The following is a 24,359-nucleotide window of genomic DNA, read 5'->3' as shown; positions in this document are numbered from 1 at the left end:
AAGGCCAGGTGAGGTGTTGTGGACACCATGTGGGGATGCACCCCGAGTGCCTGCCATAGGAGCTGTATAACAAATAGCCCACTGGGAGGAATCCCTGAGGTAGTCTCAGGACACAGTGGCGCAAAATCTATCAGCTTGCATAAGAAAGCCTGAAGGCCGTTCAAGATAAGAAACAGCCTGTTAATGAGGACAGGGAATTTTTTCAACCCTTCTCAGTTTGCTACTATTACATTCCTCATTAGGACAACTTGTTTAGTAAATGGATGTTAAAAATTGATGTTTGGATGGGTGGAAGGATGGATGGATGGAAGAACAGAGGGTTAGTTGGTAAAGCACTGACAATAATTACAGAATTAAGAAAGCCGAGTATGTGTGCTCAAAAATCACAATATATTGAGTACTTCTCAAATAGATTATCAGTGACACATAAACAAAGCATTGTTTTAAAACTAATAGCTCAGATGATTTAGTTTTGACAAACAGCAGGAACATGCCTTTGCTAGAGTAAACAAAGTTCTCATGTTGAATTAACATAATTGGTTGTAAATCCTAATGAGGTTATTAATATACTTTAGTGATTCATCTTGTTTACAATATTCTGCGTACTTATGAGGCTTCATATATTTCTGGTTTATACAACAGTCACAGATACTGTTGAAAGCAATGAATATCTATGTAAATGACACCAGGATTTCTTTAATCAGAATATTACAATACCACATACAAAAAATCCTAGTTTAAACATGTCTCCACAAAACATGAAAAAGAAATAAATGAAATAGAATAAATCTAAGACACAGGTTGGAGAACCACACAGCTAAAAAAATGTCTCCCTCTTAACTCCCTACACCATTTAGAAAAAAAAAAAGAAAAGAAGTTCCATATCCAAAGGCAATTCCCATTTAGAGGCAAGGAAAATACCCCTCCTCAGAAGGCAGATCAGTAAATGGTAAATGGTGACTACCTTTAATTACCACTGTATCCAAAAATAGCCTGGTTTCTCTACAAACAGCTTCCAACAATATTTGCAAGCTCATTTCTCTTGCCTCAAAACAGGGATCACTGTCTAGTACAGACAGAAGCCAAAATGGTTCCCAATAGAGCAAGGAATTAAGTTTTTCCTAAATTCTCTGACTTATAAATTGCTTAACTCAAGGTCTCCCATTACTGTGCTGATTGTCTTATTCAAAGATGAGTGTACATCGTATGTTAGCTTGCATGCATAATTGTTCTTCTTATTTATTTATTTAAATTGCTACTATCTGACTTTGTTTTCTGTGACTAAATTTTGGTCATTTTTTTTGTGTTTCGCCTAGACTGAGACTGACAATGGTCCACATGGTTCTGCACTCTACCCCATTTAGCAATATTAAATAAATAAAATGTCTGGCTGAATGAATAGCTGGATACCTGTAACTAAGACTTTAAGAGCCTTAACAGAAACTATTTGACTGGCTATTGCTTGTTTTGTTAAGACAACAGAAGACCAGCTCTCTTTAGGAATGTATAACTGACAAATGTGGAAAGGAGTCAGTAAAATATATGTTGCAGTGCCATTAGGGATACTTAAATAAGGCACTAATTTAGGTTACATTCATTCTAAGTCAATGAGAAGAAAAGACAAAAGAAATATGAAAGAAAATGTTTTATTTTATAGACACAGAGTACACCACAGGGAGAAGAATCTAAAACAAAAGCAATGTGGTATGGTATGTCCAACAGACTTCCTGAGTAGACTGTGCAGGGCATGTAGCCAGCAGAAAGGGGATTTGAAAAGGAGAATAGGGTAATAGTAAGTGAAGACTAGTTAGAGAAGTGAGATATTGGTGAAAATGAAAATAGATAGGAAAAGGAGAGGGAGGATTACCTGAGGCAGGACAAAGACAGATGTGAGGGTAGGAATAGGGCAATTGGTGGGCAAGAAGAGGTAATCTGAGGTAGTAGAAGGGTGAAGGGATAGAGTAGGAAAGAAGCTTAGAAAGAGAGGGGCAGATGAGATAGAAGAGGGGGGAAGTAGGTAGTAAGAGTCAGAGTGGAGGAGCAGGACAAGGACCAAGGACTGAGATCATAGGGGAAGGGTTTGGCCACTATCTAGGTAGTCCATGACTTGACACACACAATGTGAGTTGAGTAAGTGACCAAAGTTACATCAAGAGAAAAAGGAGTGTGGATACAGTGATACAGATGGGATACAGTGACACAGATGGGAGCCAGTGACATTCCTGTGGGTTGGAAGAAATAGACAGTAGGAGTATAGGGAACAGGATTGTATGGTGGACTTTTCCCAAGTCAATGTCAGTAGGTAGCATTATTGCCAGTAATACATAGTTTAGAGCCTTAGGTGTCTCATGACTGATGTTACACTTCTTCTAAAAGAACCAACATTGATGTGAAATAAAAGGTTTAAAATTAACTAATAGGACATCTGACAGCATAAAGTCATATGGGTCTCTATTAGACAATGATATAATGAACAAACATATTTCTGATTTTGCTGTCACTAAAGAAGACAGAGTAACCAAACTCTGGGAAACATTTCCCAGTAGGGAGTTATGAGCACTCTTGGCTGGTAATGGAGTGCTCATACAAGATTGGCTAGTCATGAACTGGGAAGTATGATTAATAAAGTGAAGCTAATAGACATAAGCCAAATAATCCATCTTTTGCTCAATGGTCATCTAACTCACTGTTCTGTGTTCTATACAGGAATCTTCAGCCAGCTTTGATTTACAAGAATTTTGTACTTTTCAAAAAGTCTGGCTTAGCTTTCTTGGAGATTTTGTGAAGATTGCTTTCAAGTTATTTTTCAGTGAAGTGGAATCAGTTTGTCCTGCTCTGTGTAATTGTGTGCTAACCTCTCACTCCTTGTCCAGCCAGTCCCTTAATCAATACTATCTATGTGTAGGGATTTGCTCAGCAATCTCAAATATAGTGAACTGCAGTTAAAGAAAAAACTTGCAATGAAGAAATCTGTTTTATTTCCTAGAGTAAACTCTAATATACAGTATTTATCTGAATTATTTAAAAGCAGAAAGAAAAATCTGTAGTACCCCTCGAAGTCTCAGACAAACCCCGTATGTAATATATACTGGGTCCAAAACAAACCAAGAAGAAACTTTGCAGTATGGAGGGTGTGTAACTATAAAATATGTGTCCTAAAATAATCAAATAGAAAATAGTAGGTATTAAGAGCAATAAAAGCATTAAAATAATTCCTTTAGCCAAGTCATCCTTCCACCCTTAATACTAAAGTGTAATCAGAGACCGTGTTAAAGAAAATTGAATCTAGAAAGTTAGAGACAAATTACAATCTCATTTATATAGGCCAATCATATAATCTCTTAACAGAACCACCCTCTGTAACTACTCTCTTGCTCCAAACAACCTGATTATATATAAGGAATGTCTAATGCTTTTCATTATACTCAACTAGGATCGCTTGTTTGTGTGTTTCAATAAAGGATATTCCATTTTAACTCATCTGTGAACTACCTACTATTTTCTATTTGATTATTTTGGAGCATATATTTTATAGTTCAATTTTTATTAAGTGAACTAAGTGCATATTTAGGAAGTGAACTTTGCACCCTCCACAATGCAAAGTTTCTTCTTGGTTTGAATGATTTAAAGGCCGCAAATTAAATTTTCAGCATGAAGAAAATGACACTACAAAAAACATCTTTCAAGTGAGATGTCAGATAAAATATTTTCTTAACAGACTAGTCCCATTTCCAAAAGACTTGTTCTCGGTGTATGTGACTTACTCTGGTGTATTACACAGTGTAAGTCACTTACACCAAGGAAAAGTGTTTTGGAAGCTAGCACCTGGCATAAACCTGCCTTATAGATAGGCCTTACATCAAAATAAGTCACACTGAGAACAAATATTTTGGAATGGGGACAGGCTTAAACGACAGCAAGGGACTTACACCAACAACAAGATTTTTTGGAATCTGTCCCATTGTGTCACAGAGAGGTATACAAGAAGGAAAACATGCACAGAAATATAAAAAGAGACATAAACAGTTTAAGTTTAAGCAAATGAGGCAGATGGAGCATAAATTCATAGCCAGTCAGTATTTATAAATAATATGACACAAAAAAGTGATAAGTTGAAGTCATGACTCATGCCAAGTGGTGGAAAACCAAGAACATGATGTATCTGTACCTGGAAAACAAGTTGACAATATTCCAGGATTGATAGATACGCTAAACAGACATTCCAAACTCAGAAGTATGACTGTAAAACTGTTGGTGCTCAAGGCAGAAATATGATGAGTGTACAAAGGTACTGTTCTTAGAACACTAGTGAGAGAATGTTAATTTTCTGACATTAGTAGAAAATCTAATCATACTGATGATATAAACATATAAAAGTAATAACGTAATGCCAGAGCTTGAAAAGACACTAACTAGCTGCTTAGATTTGCAAGGTCTCTTGATATAGCAGAAACCCAAGCAAGAGATACAGCAAGATACATAAAGAGACATTTATAAAAAAATAAATAAATAAAAAAGCGAAAAGTGTAATGAATACATGCAAAGTGGAGTGAAAATGACATAAAACAAATGGCTTTAAATGTCACACTTAGGAAAAAAGACCACTAAGCATAATGAGACTCTATGGTGAACTACACCTTGACAAAGCATAGAACCCAGTCCTATGCAGGTAATGCAAAATGAAAATAAAAAAATAATTTTGTAAAAGTTTGTATTAGAAAAACAATAAAGACATTGCACAAAAAGGCAATTACAGGCCAGAGAAACAGAAAGTACAAAACAAGGCAAGGTAGAAAGAATTATATAAAGCATATGGTACATGCCAACAAAATCTGACCAGGCAGTGAGGATGGTGAGAGAGCAGGTGCCTATGGAGTCTACACATTAATTAAAAGAAGATAATGTGAGCAAGCTAAATCTAGCAGTCAAAAATGCAAAGACAAGAAATAAAAATGCTGATTAACATATTCTTTTCTGCAGCATATGTGAAGAAAGCTCTGACTGTAACACTGATGACCGAGTTTTGTGTAGTGGCCTAGGTACTGGAAGGATGGGAGTGAGTAACCAATGTGAGCTTACTCATCTGGGGGGTTGAGACATCCTCTTTACTTGCAAAACTGACTCCCAGTGAGGGATGGATGTTGCAACAAGAAAGCAAAAATAATGCGGGGAAGGGCACACACCAAGCAGTGCTTTTATGAGCTTTTTCCATAGTTGACATATGTACTGAACTATGCAAGAGATGGTTAGTTGCCAATCATGTCAGAATCCTGCCTGGATAGTTTGCCGTAGGAAACAGGAGTTAGTGTATGGAAAAAAATAGGCAAACTCATCATGGATGATGCCTCTGCCAGGTACAACTGTAACTTCCCAATCCAAGTAAAATAAGTTGTCATCCTGCTCATTGACATATACAATATGCACCGAAATGAATCACTCAACAACTCATTAGATGAAGCTTGTCTTTCTAAGCAAGTCATTAGGTGAAGCTTGGCTTTAACAGCATGCAGGTAATATACAGTTACCCTAAGCCAGGGGCCTACGCCATCCTGTCTGAAGAATAGGTTTAACACAGCCCACCTGTTCATTAGGTGGTGCACTTAGCTTCTAATCCCTTCTCCAGCTGCACCCTGGATTTAGTACACTCAATGTTTTCTAACCCTCAGTAACTGTCCTTTGAATAAACTATTACATTCAAATGCACACACAAACACATATTTTCCAGGAAAGGTTGGTAATATCTCCCAATACTATATTTTTCTTTCCTGATGCAATTTAGATCACTGATACTCATCCAGATTACCTGTATGGAAAACTCTAGTTACTTTTCTGCTCTTTAAAAATAAGCCAAATGACAACAAACATAAATGTTAAGGTATAACTAAAGAGTCTGGCCAATCAGAACCAGACACCAGCAGCTAGCAACCATTCACAACAAGCATTCTGTTATCATTAAATAAATCAGCTCAAGTTTTTAAAGGTGAATACATTTAAATATTTTACTTAAAAACAAGATGTTAAGTGTGCAGAGAGCTACATATATGCATACATCATAAATAATAAATAAATACAACAGTAAAATAAATAAATAAATATAACTGCATAAGAAAACAGAAATATAACCAATCCATGCAGACAAGATGCTTAAAAGAAGAATCTAATTAATTAAACATTTGCTAAGTATGTCTTAATGGACTACTTGGTTTTCTACAGATTACTGAGAGGCAATCTATGACTAACCTATAAGGAGTTCTCTGATCCAGCCCTGATAGATCTGCTAAACATCTGCAAAACAAACAGCACTAGAATTACCTGATGAAAAGGGGTCTATATTACATCATTGAACTCACAGGAGTTCGAACGATGTAATATCGAACCAGGAAGTTTGAAACCTAAAAAGCAGGAAAACACAGAACAACGATTTTTTTCCCAGGGAAAAAAAATTGCTGTTTCGGTACAAAAAAAAAAAAAACACGTACACTTTAAACTTAAACTACACCCCCCAATTTGGGGGACTGTGCCCCCCACACCCCCCTACTTAAATATTCCAACTCCAAGATTGCACCACAGTGGGGGAAATAGCAAAACCGCGAAAACGGCCCACCAATTTTTTTCCCTGGGAAAAAAATTGGTGTTCCGTGGCTTCACTATTTTCTCATTTCAAACATATGGGTTCAATATTACAACATTTGGACTCCTGTGAGTTCGATGTTGTAATATAGACCCGATAAAAATATGTAAACCTCATCTGTAACATAAACAAAACATGTTGGAGGGACAGGGATGTGTCTCAGAGATTAGCCCTTCTCTGCAGCAGGGTCCACATTCATGTGAAGCAGAGTTATTCCTTAAGCCTATTCAAGTGCAATTTGGACCAATGCATGGGAAATCTCAAATTCATCACTGGGTTGTTCCCTCTGCCCCATATGGACAGCAGCAGCTTGTAGATGCCCTAAGGCACAGGCATTTACCAAAGCCAATCTAGTTCTTGGTCATTGATAATTGGGAAAATGAGTGCATGAATGGCTAGGCTTAAAAAGCCTCTAAGACTATTATCCTAGGTTGTTCTATCATCCTATGGAGCTATATCTTGTTTTAGATAGAGGTCCTCCTTTCTCCCATATTTTCAGTAGTGTTATACTCCCAGTCTATTAACCAGATTCTGGTGTTCTCAGTGCTTGCATGCTTCTTCACTGAAAGGTGTAGTGAACTGATATCCACTCACCATCCTATGCTTATTTCTGCAACACAGCATACTGTCATCTTTCTTCTACACTGCCTGAATTTCTTTCTTAATGCTACTGGAATCAGTTTCAGACATTACAATAAATACTGTTTGACTTGATCATAGTTAAAAAATCTATATCAGTCATTTTTGATACAGCACATATTGCATTACCCATAAGTTGAAAAGTTAAAAACCTTACCACTTCCTGTGGACACTTTATTATTGATTACATACCTTGTCAAATTTCTGAATACAATTATCACATTCTTCCCCCTCTTTGTACTGCAGAAATAATTTGGTAGTGACATTGACATCAAGAGTTTAGCTTTCTCCTTCTCCAGAACTCACACAGCTTTGGCAAAGATGATGTGACCCTATGCTGGCACAGCTTTTCTGTTTCTTCTGCTTGATTTTGACATTGTTTATAATTCAAGCTGTTTCATTCTCTTAGCTGCCTCAAACTCCAGGCATTTTGTGGCCAGCTTTACTTGCAACTGAGGTTTGAGATCATCTGGGGATGGGATGAAATGTACTTTTTCCTGCATGCTGTAAACCCATGGTAGCTCACAGGCTGTCTTAGGTTTTAGTGAACTGTATTCCAGCTGCACACAAAAGAATGCTATCATGTCTTCTTTGGACATGCAGGCAAGTGAAGGTCCCATGCTTTTGGTCTTAGTCAGCTATCTCACTGATATCTTAACACAGTTTTCAGAGCTTGTATCTGTTTATTTCCAAACTATTCTAAATAAAAAATAAAATAACTGCTGTAGAACTTAGACCTCTTGTAGCTTCAAAGGTGCACACACATTTGGTGACAAAACTGATTTGCAGGATAAATAAGTTCATTTGCAATATCCTCACTACTGCCGCTGTTAAGTGATGATGGGCAGGGACTGTAGTTCTTGAATCCATTCCAACTTCCCACAATAACATGCTAGTCATCAAGGGATATGGTCTCACTAATCCTATCAACAACACCAAAAAGATTGAAATATAATTTACTCACTAAAAGAGTCGTTAACCAACTCACTAAGTGAAGCTTTATCTGAATATCTTGCAGGAAATATATACTATAACCCTAGGCTATGGACCTATACCCTCCATACCCAAACATAGGCTTTACATGGGTATTGGATCTAGCCTAGCAAGCCCCTTTTCCACTTTCTTCTGGACTTAGTGCCTTCCAGTACTCCCGTCCACATAGCAGGTGTAATTTAAATAAACACAAACACACAACGTATATAAAGTTAATTAACTAAATGAAGTTCTTAATTAGTTCTTCTCTCCTGTTGGTTGAAATGATTTTATTACACATATATAAAAATAATGTAACAACACCATATTTTAGTTCTGATGAAGTTCATATTATAAACAAAAGTGCTCAACTTCTTAATAAAACATGCTGATTTTAACTCACTTTTTTGGTGCTATGGTTATCACTGTGGTGTGTTTTAGGCAGTGGTACCATTTTGCTACATTTGTATTTACTCAATGTAGAGAGCACAATACTTAACACAAGTGCCACTGCAGATGTCTAACTTTCATATTGTGACAGTGCACCTTATAGAGATAGCATCAATGTTGTGTTGCAGACAGGATGATGAGAGAAGGGTCTGACATTGAAGAGGACTAACCTGCAGTGTAAAATGAATTCCAGACTTTATTTTGCGCAGCTGTAGTTAGAGTCATATTTACAAAACTCCATGCATAGGTACACACACATGTTGACTGCCATGAGATTAGAAGCCCCTAGATTAGCTTCTCATTCTGTATCAGGGAAGATATTGTGATGCTGAAGGTTTTGTCCAAATCCATATTTCTTGATATGATGGAGTAAGGTCAATGTTATGTTCAGGTAATACATACATATTGCTGACTCATGTCAGCTATGCTGTCATTGATTTATACTGCAGAACTGGCAGTGACATGTACCTACCTGTCTTGTGCATATAGACACAGATACTTGTGAAACACAGAATGGACAATGAATCATTCATGGATTATCAGGTTATGATTATGGAATGTAAATTTTAATGAATGGTGTTAATATTAGCAATGGTATGTGTTCATGTATAGGCAATGTAGACTGCCAATACCAAGCAATACTTAATGTTCCAGTGCAGGAGGGATAAAATGATGGTTTCTGTGCATCAAGGCTATTGTATATCATTTGTAAGCATCAGCGCTACAGTGCAGACCCAGGTGTCAAGAATGAAGTGGTCGGTTAAGCCCACAGTTCACTGCATTTTACATGAGTACATTAAACAATTCCGTGTAATGAATTAATATAATCCAGTACCAATAGTTATTTCTATTCCAAATCACTTGCTAAAGCAGAATGCTGAGAAATGTATATCAGTGGTTGTTGGCGAAGTGTTAGCACGAGTTATTATACTTTGATGTGTTGAAATGGAACTGTGAAGTGTCAGTATTTAGTGGTGTTCAGTAGAGCTCCCTGCCAACCTTTGCACAAATAAGAATCAGAGAGGAAATATTGTGATTCCGATTACATTTGCAACAAATTTGTTTTATCTTAACATATTGCATATATATGCTCAGCATGTTCTAGTGTAACTTTCCATGTTAGCTCCAAAGTTCAATTCAAAAAATTAAGTGTTATACTTACCTTCCCCATTTGTAAGGAATTATGCTGTGAGCAAACAGAATTCTCTGCTGAAGGAAAAATTGAAAAACTTTTAATTTAGTTTATCTTCTACTGTGCAAATACACTTAGCGGTGATGTGTGGCTGTCAGCATTCTGGACGATACTTAGAGAAGAAAATCCAACTGTCACACTTTCTTTCTCTATGGCACAAAGTGTAATCTTACTGAACTTAATGAAAAAGCAGAGTTGAGGCAGGGTTTGACTTCAATATGTGGATCATTTTACAAAGAGAGTCAGAATGTGATTGTTATAATAACTTTTTACCATGATTTTAAGAATACCTATAAATTACTATTATAAACATGTTGCCTGGCCAAATTGCATGAGTAATTGCTACTGAAATAATCTATATTTATACTATAGAAAAGATACACTTCAAGGGAAATCACAAGTTAATTGGGTGTATAGTGCAGTGTAAGGCAAGCACTCATTATATTTTGCAATAACACCTGGAATTCCATTTACCATCACATACTGCAGTTACTTGTTGCCAGACCTTGTACGAATGCTGTGGACTACAACTGATCAACCAAAAGGGGCTTAGACAGATACATAGTCAGCTCATTCATAGGAAAGGCACTTATAAAAATAGGCAGTAAGAGTTTCACCTAACCCTGGATTCAAATCATTGTCAAGATGAGATCTCTTTACCCCATGAAGGAAAACCTATTTCACACATCAATCTCACATCTTTGAGGGGACAGTGATAACCTATTTGCCCAATGGAATATATAGGTTTTATTCTTCAGCAAAGTAATGGCAGACTGAAAATGCCATTACATGACATGTACATCTATCAACCTAATGAATGGTCAACAGTGTAAATGGTTGAGAGAGAAGCGGTGAAGACAGACACATATGAAATTGTGGTGTTTATTTATTTATTTATTTATTTATTTGCAGTTGGTTTACCAGGATAGTCCATTGGGCCAAAATGAACCCATTTTCAATGGAGTCCTGGGGAGAAAAGCTCCAAAAACAAACAAACTAGGTACATACAATAGATTACTAATGATAATTATATAAATGTAAAAGATACAAGCATTTAATTTCAAAAATTCAGGAAACATTTAAAACAATACAGTCTAGTGATGAAAATTGGAGGTGTTATAGGCTGTGAAAAGTAATATTGCATAGTGATACAGAGTAGTTATTATGTAAGAAGCATAAGCTTTAAAAGGTGCAGTCAAATACATTCTTTGCAAATACCATGGGAAAAATAATGTGAGTTATGGGAATTAATAAGGAAAAATTGCTGGAGTAACATGAGAGTGAAAGGAAGATGAAAATTGCCATTATTAGTTATGAGGGGTGGGAGCAAGAGCATTCCCACTGGGACATTAGATGCATGTGAAGAGATTTTTTGAACATATAATGGTTAGAGGTGGTGAGAATGGATGGTGGTAGTGAGTTCCAAAAACATGCTAGGTTGTAGGATATGTTTTTGCCTGGGGGACAAGTTGGTTTGTGCACTTCTAATAGGTTTTGATTGTTTGACCTTAAAACTCTATCAGGTAGGTGCATCTTAAAGGCAGAAGACAGGGAGGGACAGAGAGAGGGGTTGAAACTGAGCTTGTGGGCAAGAGTTAGCTGAGTATAGCTGAGATGATTGGGTAGTTCTAGCCAATTAAGTTTTTGGAGAGAGGAACAGTGGTGGGTGGAGGACCTATGGCTGTTAGCGAACTTGGCGATTTTGTTGTAGCAAGAGGAAAGTTGTTTTTTTAGAGAGGACTGAAGATTAGTTAGGAGTGGTGCTCCATAGAGAAGGGAGGGGATAAGAAAGGAAGAAGAGAGAGTGATTTTAGAGGTGCTTGTAAGGTACTGATTTTGTCGGTAGAGCATACCTAGTTTTTGATGGGTTTTTTTGATATTTAATTGTAGATGGGAGTTGAAATTAAGCTGGTTGTCAGTTTGGACCCCAAGTAACTTGGCTTCTGACACCATTTCCAGAAGTGAGTTATTTTGACTAGTAATCAAGAATGTGTTTATATCGAAAGGAGCAACTTTAGAGGGGGTAAATACCATTAATTTAGTTTTGGAAGCATTGAGTGCTAGGTGGTTTATTTTCATCCATTGCTCAGTGATTGAAAAAGCTTCTTGTGTAAGCTTTAGGAGTATAGAGGTAGATGTGGCAGAGCAGATAATGGTAGAATCATCTGCATATTGGATGATATTTGAGAATGGAATAGATTTGTGGAAATCATTTATAAATATATTGAAAAGAAGGGGACCTAGTATGGAGCCTTGGGGAACTCCGGTGGGGGTACTAAGAAAAGAGGAGGTTGCCTTTTTCCATTTTACTGCTTGGTATCTATTGGATAAGTAGCTGGAGAACCAGTTCAAAGAGGAGGGAGATAGGTTGAGTTTTGAGAGTTTAGTTAAGAGCAGGCTGTGTGAGATAGTGTCAAAGGCCTTAGAGAGGTCAAGTAGTAGGGTAGAAACAATTTGGCCAGAGTCACAAGCTTTATTTACAGTTTCAAGAAAGGAGAGGAGGGCTGTCATGGTGCTATGATTTGGCCTAAATCCATGTTGTGTGGGAGTTAGAAGGTTATTATCTAAGAGATGTGGTAAGAGTTAAAGTTGGACACATTTTTCTAGAAGTTTAGAAATGGGGGACAGGATAGCAATGGGTTGGAAGTTGTTGACATTGTTGTTGCCACCTTTATGCATGTTATGGGTCATTAATGCACACCTTTATTGTGCGTCCTCAGTATTCATCAGTCATGTTCTGTAGCAGTAAGTGATGACTCTGGAGATAAAGAAGCTGTAGGATAGACAAAACCTGATGAGTAGAATAAGGGTTTACTACATCATCCTTATGGTCATGGATGTGTTGGCAAATACTTAACTAAATAAAAAGTAAGATATGTGTCATGTAACATACAGTAGAAGTACACAATCACAGTAAGAAATATGTGACATACATCTGGAATTGAACCCTTGATGCTGTGGTCAAAAACTGTTCTTCAGACAATTGATTTATGTCAGCACTCCACAGAGAATGCTGGACTTGACTACATCCAATAGTCAAACAACTGTTATGGTAACTATTGCCAGTAATTTCCTTTAGTCTTCCTTCACGCTGTATTGAATAGCACAACATGTTTAAGTACCTTTGCATAAGGATAACCAGACTACTGTGGGTGATTGCAAGAACTGACCATTTTTTTGCCATTGCACATGAACAGCCATTCACAGTCACTCGGCATTGATGCACAATGCCACTGTCCATGCAAATGATGAGGAGAAAAAAGTGAAGGCTTTCTTCTGGGCCATTTATGATCATATGTGTTGTGTATGATTCTATTTTTTGACCAGATTAAATGTGTGAAAATTAAGCTTTCAGGAAACTGATGAAACAGAGGGATGTGTGCAGAGGAGAGGACATGGGAAAGAATACAGGAATTTACAGGAAAGTAGTGGGCAAGAACCATATCTATCCATTTCTTCACAAAATAAATGTAGAAGTGTAGCCAGAATTTGCTTATTTTAGGCTGTCACCACAACAAGGGTATGTGATAACAACAGAATAATGCTGTAGAGCCAATTGTACCAAATCAAGTATGTCAAGAAGACACATAAGTAAAGTGGAGAGCTGTGTATGAGTTGTTATTTTTCTGTGGGACAGTTGCCCATTTTTTTTTTACTTGTTTTACTTTGAAAGAGAGAGAAATGATGGAAAAAGTACTTAGGAATGTGAGTGTCAGGTAGGAAGGTTAGGTGAGTAAGGCTGTAGACATACAGGGCAAACAAGACGGGCAAGGATGGTGATAGAAAAAAAGGTTGGAGAATACCATGATTGGGGATAGGTAGAGGATATTGGAGGCACACCCACATCAACCTTGAGAGCAGTGAGAATCTAGTCATCAACCTCAAAACTGTCATCACTGTCTCCAGTCTGTGTTTCCTGTGTCAGTGCTCAATGTGACATAATCATGCAATGTGATGAAGCACCTTTTCTACATGGCAAATCTGGTCACTGAGGCCCCTTTCTGTTTACCCTCCACCAGTCTTGTCAGCTCTTGGTGGGTGACAAAATCACCACCTCCACTACTACTACTCCCAGAAGGTACCAGTGCACTTGCTGCTGGTGCAGTGCTACCTGATGCAGATGGGGCAGGTAGGGCGGGATTTGTGGAGGTAGCGCTGACAGCTTTGGACCCTGAAATGTGGGGTGTCAGTGCTGCAACCTGTGGAGGGATGGAGGGCCAATTTCCAGTGGTCGGTCTAACTCTCAGTGCTGCATGTCAGTTTTGGTAAGCAGAAATGTTTGACTACAAAATGTTTTTAATCCTAATACCCTCCCCCAAAAAAAAGAAAGAAAAGGGGTTGTTTGAGACAATAAATATAGAAAAATAGGTCCACGGCTTATACTATGACTATATAATTTCAGAAAATAAACAGTTATGATTATCCAGTCTATGCACCTTTGCCACATCCATTTATGATGGGAAGGTCTTACTCTGTAGTACCATTAATCAATTGCACTGCTATGATATCATAAATACCACTATTTATTACAGTATTGCTGTATTTCATACAGTTACAATACTTGTTAAGTTTATAGTAAGACCTGATGCATATGTACCGCATGCCTCTTTGAGGTGAGTTAACCTCTCTTGGTGTGCCTCCTAGTTTGCTACAATGTCTTCAGCATCTCTGCAACAGGGATGAAGAGAAGAAGAGGCATGGAGGCATGTTGAATAACAGTCTTAGCTGTGTCCTGCATTCTGTTGCATTTACTACTGATGGGTCAGTATACTTACACAACTGTGGAATGTCGTCAGTCCAAAACTCATCCTCCATTCAGATAAGGAGGTCCTTTTTGCACCACTTTGGTCACTATAGGGGTGATGACAATTCTGTCCAGTGCGTAGGATGCCAGTTGCACTGGAGACAGCCTTGGCTAATCTGTTCTAAGTCTCAGTCTTATACTGAGACCCAGAATAGTCCTCCTGTGGCAGTCTTTGACTGTAGCACATCATGAGGAATGCCATAAACATCCTAGACTCCTCAATATCATCTCTGTGCTCTAAATTCAGAGCTATCATCTCTTGCACCAGTCATGACTGCAGAAGTCAAACAGCAACTCTGAATCAGAAATGGCAACAGATTCCACTCTCGCATTTAAAGGATAGTGTGCAAACATGTACAACCATACCAACTGCATTTGTGTGAGGGTAAGCACAGGTAGGCATTTGCAAAAAAAGTGGAAGGTATTTTATCAAACAGAAATGAAGGTGTGAAACATGGCAATGAGACTTGCCATGTGTAATGCTCAGCCAATTCACTGTTGTTCATATGGTCAACACTGACAGCCTCAGTTGCTTTGATTGTTTTGACTGCTATACTTGGTGTTTTGGAAGTTAAATATGATGACTTGACACATAACATTCTCAAACTACACACTGTAAAAAATTAGCTGGCCAATGTGGCAATCAAACCTAAGGAAGAAATAATGCATACATTTCAAGGAAGGTGATTATTTGTCAGAACTCCTTTTCAGCCATGACAGATAAATTGCATTCAGTATGACGGGAGATGCACTTCAGGCATGCCTGCATTTGTGTGACTTTAGGAAGTCCTATGAAATGCATTCAAATGAAAGAGGTGGTATTACTGTTTGTAAATGTATGTCAGATGGATAGGCATTTGTAAGCGTATGTCAGATAGACAGACTTTTATGAGTTGATTAACACAAGTTGGGGTATGATACATACATACTTCACTATACATACTGTCCTAAACACAGAGTTGGCCTATGGGAGGAGAGAAGATTATTTTAACTTAAGTATTCTGTTCACCATGGATATGCAAGTGCAATTTTAATTCATTATCATATTTATCCAGCTTAAACAATTAGACACGCATTCAGTTGTGTGTCAGAACTAAATCATTAATGAGATATGCTAACTAGAAAAATTGATATATCAAAACATTAATGAGAAATTTCTTGCAATAAACATATTTATGATAGCTATTTGTGTGTACTGTTACCTTCCTAATCAACGTTCTGTTAGAAATGACGTTATAACACCCTTTGTAAAAAAATAAGTACTATCTGGATTTGAACCTTGGCTCACCTGTATTCTGTCTGTAAAGTCAGTGCATTTACATCTTGTGCCACATAACCAATTTCACAGCAGATGGACATTCTCCACTCAGTAATGTCTGGAACTCTGATGTCAATGCAATGGTGCTCAGCCTGTTTGCACTACAGAAGGCTGACAAATTCAAATTGTTCACTTTTTTCCTTAAACAAGAAAGTCTGCATGCCTCTCAGCAGCAATTACCTTCTCAAGGCAAAAAACAGAAAATAATATTTGCAGTTGTAATAATAAGTCCTAATTCTGGAGTATTTATTTCCACATTACCATCATTGTGCATGTATTTGAATTTCAAAGCAACACTATTAAGGGGCCAAAGTCACTCCATTCACAGCTTCTGCTATGAAAACTGTTATACAGCATGTGCACATCTCTCACTCATTAGTAATACCAGGCAGTGGTGAGAACACTGTTTGCACTAATGAAGATTGCAGAAATGAAATTCACTCTTTCTTTCAACTATGAGCCCTATTTGCAATCTGCTAAGCATTGCTGAAGCTACACAGGCAAAATGCATTTATAACAGTTTATATTGATCACAAAACAACACAACCTGCATTTTTACATCTGCTGCAGACAGTAAAAGCAGCATATGGCTTCAAGTTCCTTTATCTTTACAATCATTTCATTTGATCCATGTGCTACAATGATACTAAGATATCATGTAGAATTTCTCCTCTTACTGCTGTTCAAAGTACTGTAGCAAAGCGCACCTGTGCTACTGTGAAATGCGTTACTGATGGCAAGCCAAATTAAATTTCTCAGTTTGTACTTTGGGCAGTGGACACTTGTTCACTGCTATGAAATGCTGCCACTAAAGAGTGCACTCTGTCAAAATGTAGCAAATGAGGAACACAAGAAAACAAAAAAATGTCAGTATTAACAAATACATAAGAATAATAATGAAAAGGGAGGATTGTGAAGTTTCCTCGACCTGTGAATGGTACAATCTGATCATATGCTCAGAAAATATACCTTAACTCTGTCAGACAGCACAGTATCAGGAATTGAACCCGCAACTCAACTTACCTCAGCAACACACACACACACACACACACACACACACACACACACACACACACACACACACACACATACATTTGGGTTTCTTACCATTCTTTGCCACCAGTACAGGACCAGAAAAATGTTACATTCTCATTTGCTTGAACATGTCTAGATCAATGTGATAATGACCAATACTTTACATTAATAATAGTGCCAACACTGCCAGCTATTTCTTTTTTTTTTCTGAGTATCTTCCCTCCTCTCAGCTTAACTACAGACATGCAATGTCGTAGCCAATTCTTTGCATCTTTGTTTCAGTGTGCAATACTGCTGATCAGCATTTCAGACAGATTTTAAGCACAGGATGGACAATGTGCTCTTAGCACATGGATATCAATCTTGTTACGGGTGTTTTCATAGCTCTCAAAGTGCTTACACTTTTTATTTTAAGTCTACTCTGCATGATACATACACATATCAGAGAGAAGACTCACTTCAGTATTACTTGCTGTTGTAGTCAGAGCAATTAGTAACACTTGGAAGCCATTAGCAGCTAACAGTTGTCATTGCTCCTCCATGTGGTCCTAGGGCATCTGCATGCAATCATGTAGCTACTTATCCCATGTTTACATCCTCTACACCAACAGTCTTTTTAGGTATTCAGAAATGCTAATAAGTTCACACCTAATTTACATCCTCACAGTACTCAGAGGGCTGAATCTAGACTATATAAAGGTAATGGTGTAGCCATGGAAGTAGAATGAGGGGAAACTGATTGGATACAGATAGACCATTGCTGCTAGTTACTTGGAGGACATTATTCTAAAAATGAGTGCACTATTTCATAAGTCGTGTTTGTCCTGTTCACAACCTGCTTATGTGTTCACATTTTGAATGTATTTCAATATGCAATTTTGATATGTATTCAATTTTAAAATTTCACTGCTGGTATACAGCACATATATCAGTTCTTGTTGTACTTTCCAAGTTAATATGATTACATCACAGTATTGTGTTATAATTTTCTATTGCTTGAATGCCTCAATTATGTGGGTGATGCATTGGATAGGATGGGTGACACACTGGATTTGCCATCGACTGTTATGGAACATCTGCTGGGGTAGAGCTAGCATCAACCCACCCATAGAGCCAAACCATCCTCTGGTGTTAGCCGATGTGGACATGCCAGATCCCACTCCTATAATGGCACTACTTCCAATACATTGTCAGTGAGTGTTGTCCACACCTACATGTAGTGCTAGCACAGATATTGAGTGTGTCATACACACACACACACACACACACATACACACACACACACACACACACACACACACACACACACACACACACACACACACACACACACACACACACACTCACACACACACACACACACACACACACACACACACACACACACACACACACACACACACACACACACACACATATTTCACAAAAACTGCCCATACTGAACCACACTCATGCAAGATAGGAAAACCTCAGATTTGGATGCATCTCCTGTTAGTGTCCCTGACATATTTCATTCTTTACTGAATGTTCTGTGTTTCTTGCTCACACACACTCACTACTTTGTTGCTAGCTTTTCCTATTGCCCCCCTGTGCAAATGATAATGACTATGCATTGTACTCTGTTCATTTTGTTTTGACTTAGGGTTGCATATGTGTCTGATGCACAGAGAGGATAGGTAAGAGACTGTCAGTATACAGGAAGCTTATCTTCTTATACATTTGCTTGCAACAACACAGGTTCTACACTTACCTTGACATTACTGCTGTTATGAGTCATGTACTGGGGGCTGTCTTTGTCTAATGCTATCCATACACAGACATTATATATGCAAGTAACATTTGTGGACATGGATGGCATCACTTTTAAAATTTGTATGTGCTTAAGTTGTTACAAGTATTCTTTCACTGGTGAGAGTGTGTGCTATCATTTGCCTCTTAGTTGGTGAGTGTGTGTGCTATCCTTTGCCTCCTAGCCAAGGCAAGGGCATATTTTGCACACCTACATCTGCCAGCCACCTTTGCAGCTGGAGGTTCTCCCTCAGAATCCTCGTTTGTATGGCCCAACCTGAGGACCAGGAATGTGTGTTCCTGACCCCTGCTGTTGCTGTTATCGCTGCTTCATCAGGATGATACTGTGCAACATGAGACAGACTGTTAGAATTTCTACACAGGTGCCTGAGTCACACTGCAGGGCACCCTCTTATGTGCCTAGACCACAGAACCATGACTTCAGCATGCCAAATACATGGTCTATAATCTTTCTACTTTGAACATAGGAATTGTTATATCCTTCTTCTATGGTTTTGTCTATGTATTTCTTCTTCTTTTTCTTCTTTCAGCTTTTCCCAGTTAGGGGTCACCACAGCAGATCACCTGTCCGCTCATGTTTGGCAGTGGAGTTTTACAGTGTTGAGTTGCCAGCCCAGCGGCCAACCTTCCACAGAAGGCACACACATGCACGCACTCATGCCTAGGGACAATTTTAGAGTGTCCAATCCACCTACAGCATGTCTTTGGAATGTGGGAGGAAACCAGAGCACCCAGAGGAGACCCACATGACCACAGGGAGGACATGCAGACTCCACACAGAAGGCACCCCAGCCGAGAATTGAACCAGATAACCTCTTGCTGTGAGGTGGGAATGCTAACCACTGCACCACCTGTCTATGTATTTCTAATGGATGTAATGAGCCACAGTTCCAGTACATAACCTGCATAAACCATTGATGGCCTTGTGGAACATCACCGTTAGCAAACCATGTGTAAAGCTGTGAGGTGTGCCATATGTGTGAGTTGTGATAACTGTCTGTGTTGCCACCACACAAATTGAGGATGATCCCTCAGGTATTACAGACAGCCTGACAGTTGATTGAGTGGAACCCCTTCCTGTTGTATGTCCTTCCCTGCTCACCAGGTGGGGCTTTTATTTCTATGAGTGCAATCTATGGCTATGGAGACTTCAAGGAAGTGTGCTACAGCATAACATTCCTGCATTCTTCGAAACTTTTCTAATTTCATTTCATTACAGATCATGAGGTAAAATGCATTAGGGAAGCCAGTTTTGTCCTATTTTATTTAATGGTTTTGTTTTTCTCTGTCTGGTTAACAGGCTTGATGCAGGAACAAAAGATGAAGTTAATTACAGATTCAGAACAAGCAATTACTAACTCAGTGTATCTGACCTCCCTCTTCCTCACAAAGAGAAACTCAGTAATTCTTTATATTTACTCCCTACAGCTAAGGGTGACAAAACAGGTACATTTTCTATTGCATTTCAACATAATTTACATGCATTATATGCAGCGTTCAGATTGTTACAATATGGAAAAAATCAATGGCAGATTTATTCACAAACATCTCACAGGGAGCCAAGAATGCAAAGAATTTTAATACATAAAGTTAGGCAGGAAATCAAAAATGAAGCAAAATTTAGTGATGACTTTATAAATTATCTGAAAGATGAAAAGAATATGACAATATTCTCATAAGTGTTAGGCAGATTAAATGTTAATAGTTTTATATTGAATGCAGAAATACAGAAAAGCATGAGTATGACAAATATAATCTTGAATTTTATTGGTTTTTATTTTCAAAAATGGCATAACACTGGATCCAGAAAATGAATGAAAAATACATGACATTATACCTCCAGCCAATACAAAGGAGTTTAGAAGTCATCTGGGGATGGTACCAAGTTTATGAAGAACTTTGGTCCAGTTTCAAGACCAGTCCTGGAACTAATGCTGAAAGATGTTCTATTGATTTGATAGGAAAATAAAACATGAAGTACTCAAAAAGTTGCAGGAGTTGATATTGGACACACAAGTGTTATAATTTGATACAAAACATCCTGCATTATTAAAGTCCAGTAAGTCTTGGTACAATTTGTATTATTTACTTTAACTTGCAAACCCACTAGACACAGGTATCCCTTTTTTACAGCACCATTGTCTGTTTGAGTGGCCTGCTCGGACTCACGCAATAGGAAATAGAAATTGAGGGAGTCAACATTGTGACTATCGGAATAAGCTTTATTGTGGTTCATAAACAGAATTTTTTAATTGAAGATTTGTATCAGAAAGCCACTGTATATGTTAGATTATTTGCATTTGATTCTGAAAAGGAAGCATTCACCATGCGCATGAACAATTTTTTACATAAATTTTTTGGGGCAAATCCACCAAATCACAGACCACAAACTGTAAGAAACCATATTTGATAACCCCAAATCAAGTCCTCCCACAGTGTTGACATATGGTCTTTAAGACTTCAGCCATACCAGTACAATGATGGAGTACAGATTGGGGGAATGCTAATCGTGCTGATTATTTGTCAAGATCTCCTGTGAATTTGGCAGAAATACAACAAAAATATGTTAAAGTGGCTGATAATTATGTGAATGCATTTGCTGAATATGTTGTTAACAGACTGTTAACATTAAGATACATTGAAAATGTAACTGAAAGAGATACTGCTTTAAAACAGGAGAAACAAGATTGTAAATAAAGAGTAAGGATCCAGACATGGATAATTAAGGACATTTTACAAGTGATAAAAGAAAGAAAATAGTTTCAGACTTTGGGGATGTTTGCTGAAGGTTTCCAGGTTAGGAACTTCAGGAAGGGCATATTGATATAGTGCAATTTATGTACGTGTTTATTTACATTTGTTAAATGGGATATTCCAACTGACCAAACTGCCCATTTTCAATGGAGTCCTATGGAGAAAAGCTCCACCATAGAAAGTACTGCCATTGGTTAAGATAAAACATAAAGGCAGAAATATGCAAATGTGCTATATACAAATATCTAAACATAACAGTCAAGAATATAGCACATAGACCAATAAATACAAAAAAAAAGCATAAAGTGGATATTTAATGGAATAACAAATAATCTGGATCTAAGACAAGTGCTGGCATGCTATTAGCTCATGACACACTTGCTCACTGCCACTTGCTCAAAAAGGCAAATGCCCTAACTGGCACTAATTTGATCTTAAGTACTCCCAGCAATCAACCCCATTAAAATGTATAGCCCTACTAGAGCCCAAACTCTAATCCTAAAACTCGCACCCAAATTCTAAACAAGTTTCTCATTCCCTAACCCTAAAATTCCACACCACTACCTAAGCCTAATATCCCTGACCATGCTCTAAACCAAAAACTCCAACCTTCCTCCCTAAACTTAAATCCTCCATTTGCTCCTTGACCTAAAACTCCCTTCCTGTTCCCTAAACATAAAACTCTCCTCTTGCTCCATAGCCCTAAAACTCCCTTTCTGCTCCCTAACCCAAAAATTGCCCCTCTTCCATTCTCTGACCATAAAACTCCCTTCCAACCCCTAACCCTAAACTCCCTTCCCACTTCCTAAACCAAAAATTACCCTTCTGCGCCCTAAAGCTATAACTCCTCTCCTGCCCCCTAACCTTAAAACATTCTGCACACTCCCTAAACCTAAATCCCCTTCTCAATAATTGCCCTAATGTACAATCCCACCCCCTCCTAATTGCCACCAAACTTACCTCACTCGAACTCTAATAATGTGCTTGTGTAAAGTGCGGCAGCTGCTTGCTTGAACTCATTTTCAAGGTTGAGTATGAGCAAGCAGCCTGTATGATCCACAACATGCTTAAGTCACTGACTTCAAAACTGTGGTCTTTGAGAGCTTGGGACTTGAGTAATTGTAAGATCTATAACATGCTCAAGTCCCTGACTTTGAGACAGTGGTCTTTGAGAGCTTGGAACTTGAGTAATTGTAAGATCTAGAACATGCTCAAGTCCCTGACTTTGAGAAAGTGGTCTTTGAGAGCTTGGGAGCTGAGTACTTGTAAGATCTATAACATGCTCAAGTCCCTGACTTCGAGACAGGGGTCTTTGAGAGCTTGGGACTTGAGTACTTGTAAGATCTGTAACATGCTCAAGTCCCTGACTTTGAGACAGTGGTCTTTGAGAGCTTGGGACTTGAGTCCTTGTAAGATCTATAACATGCTCAAGTCCCTGACTTCGAGACAGTGATCTTTGAGAGCTTGGGACTTGAGTACTTGTAAGATCTATAACATGCTCAAGTCCCTGACTTTGAGACAGTGATCTTTGAGAGCTTGGGGCTTTAGTAATTTTACTCAAATAAATTATCTAAGGGGTCACTTGGGTATTGTGAAAACAAAGTCACTGTTGAAGAAGTATATATATAGATATTTTTTTTCAGTACAGGTGAAGCAGTAGAGGAAATACTGATGAGAGATTGTTGAGCTGGAAATATATACAATGTAATGAAAAATACCTCACTGAAATATTTAAAATATCAAAGTAATAATGGACTGATAAAAACACTGAGTTTTATAGATCATTATTCTGATAATATTTACTAGACAGTGACAATGATTTACAGTTATTAAAAGGAAGATATGAGAAGAGATTCTTAGAGTTATACTTGTCAACAGTAAATGCAATTTGAAACCAGAGCTAAGATTCCATTATCTTTTAGTGCAAGCACGAGTAAGAAAAATTAAAAAAGGCAAGTACCAAACACAAAATAAACAGATCTATAGGTGTAAATCTAAAAAGTCATACAAGTTATGATGAATGAGCATTCTACCTTAAAATGTCATCTTCTAGGAAAACTTTTTTTTAATATTCAAGCAATCCAAATTCTGAAAGTTATGATATTGTCCAGAAAGATGAAAAAGCATTGTCTTTGATTGTTAATGTTCGTTCAGCTGTAGAGGCATCATTTTCCATTCCCTTGTGCGTTGTTTTTGACAAAACAGAAACTATATTTAGCATAGTAAAGACACTGAAGATTTATAATAATCTCTCCTTTCACAGTCATCATCTTAAAGAATTGTGTGCAATAAGGTGATGCCCATGGATCTGACTCTACTTTGGTCACAAGTCAATGGACTAGTGCGGATCCCCATACAGGATACCATCAAGGCAATACTGGAAACAGCAGATGAACAGTGTGCTTAGGGCCTACAGAAGTTGTATACATCTCACTGCTAGAGCAATGCCAGACAAGCAGCTGCTCAAACACATCTTTAGGTACAAAATACCCTGTGTAACTAAACCTAGAGAGAGAACAGATAAATAAGTTAAAATAACGGACTACATAGAGAAAGATGAAAACATTTGTTGATATAAGACAAACAGTAAATAACCTTTTTACACAGGTCAGATTTTGTTGGTGAAAATATGCAGCAACTCAAATGTGATACTTTAGTCAAGCGACAGCCTGTATTGTGAATGAAACTTAAGGTCAAACCATGTCTTGGAAGTAGTGGCAGTGAAGAAAATTGCCATTTCTTTGCCCTAAGTTTG

Source organism: Protopterus annectens, chromosome 2.part1 (genome assembly GCF_019279795.1).
Source record: "Protopterus annectens isolate FY-2018-M chromosome 2.part1, PAN1.0, whole genome shotgun sequence".
In the NCBI taxonomy this organism is placed as follows: Eukaryota; Metazoa; Chordata; order Ceratodontiformes; family Protopteridae; genus Protopterus; species Protopterus annectens.
Note: the sequence above shows the minus strand (reverse complement) of the source record.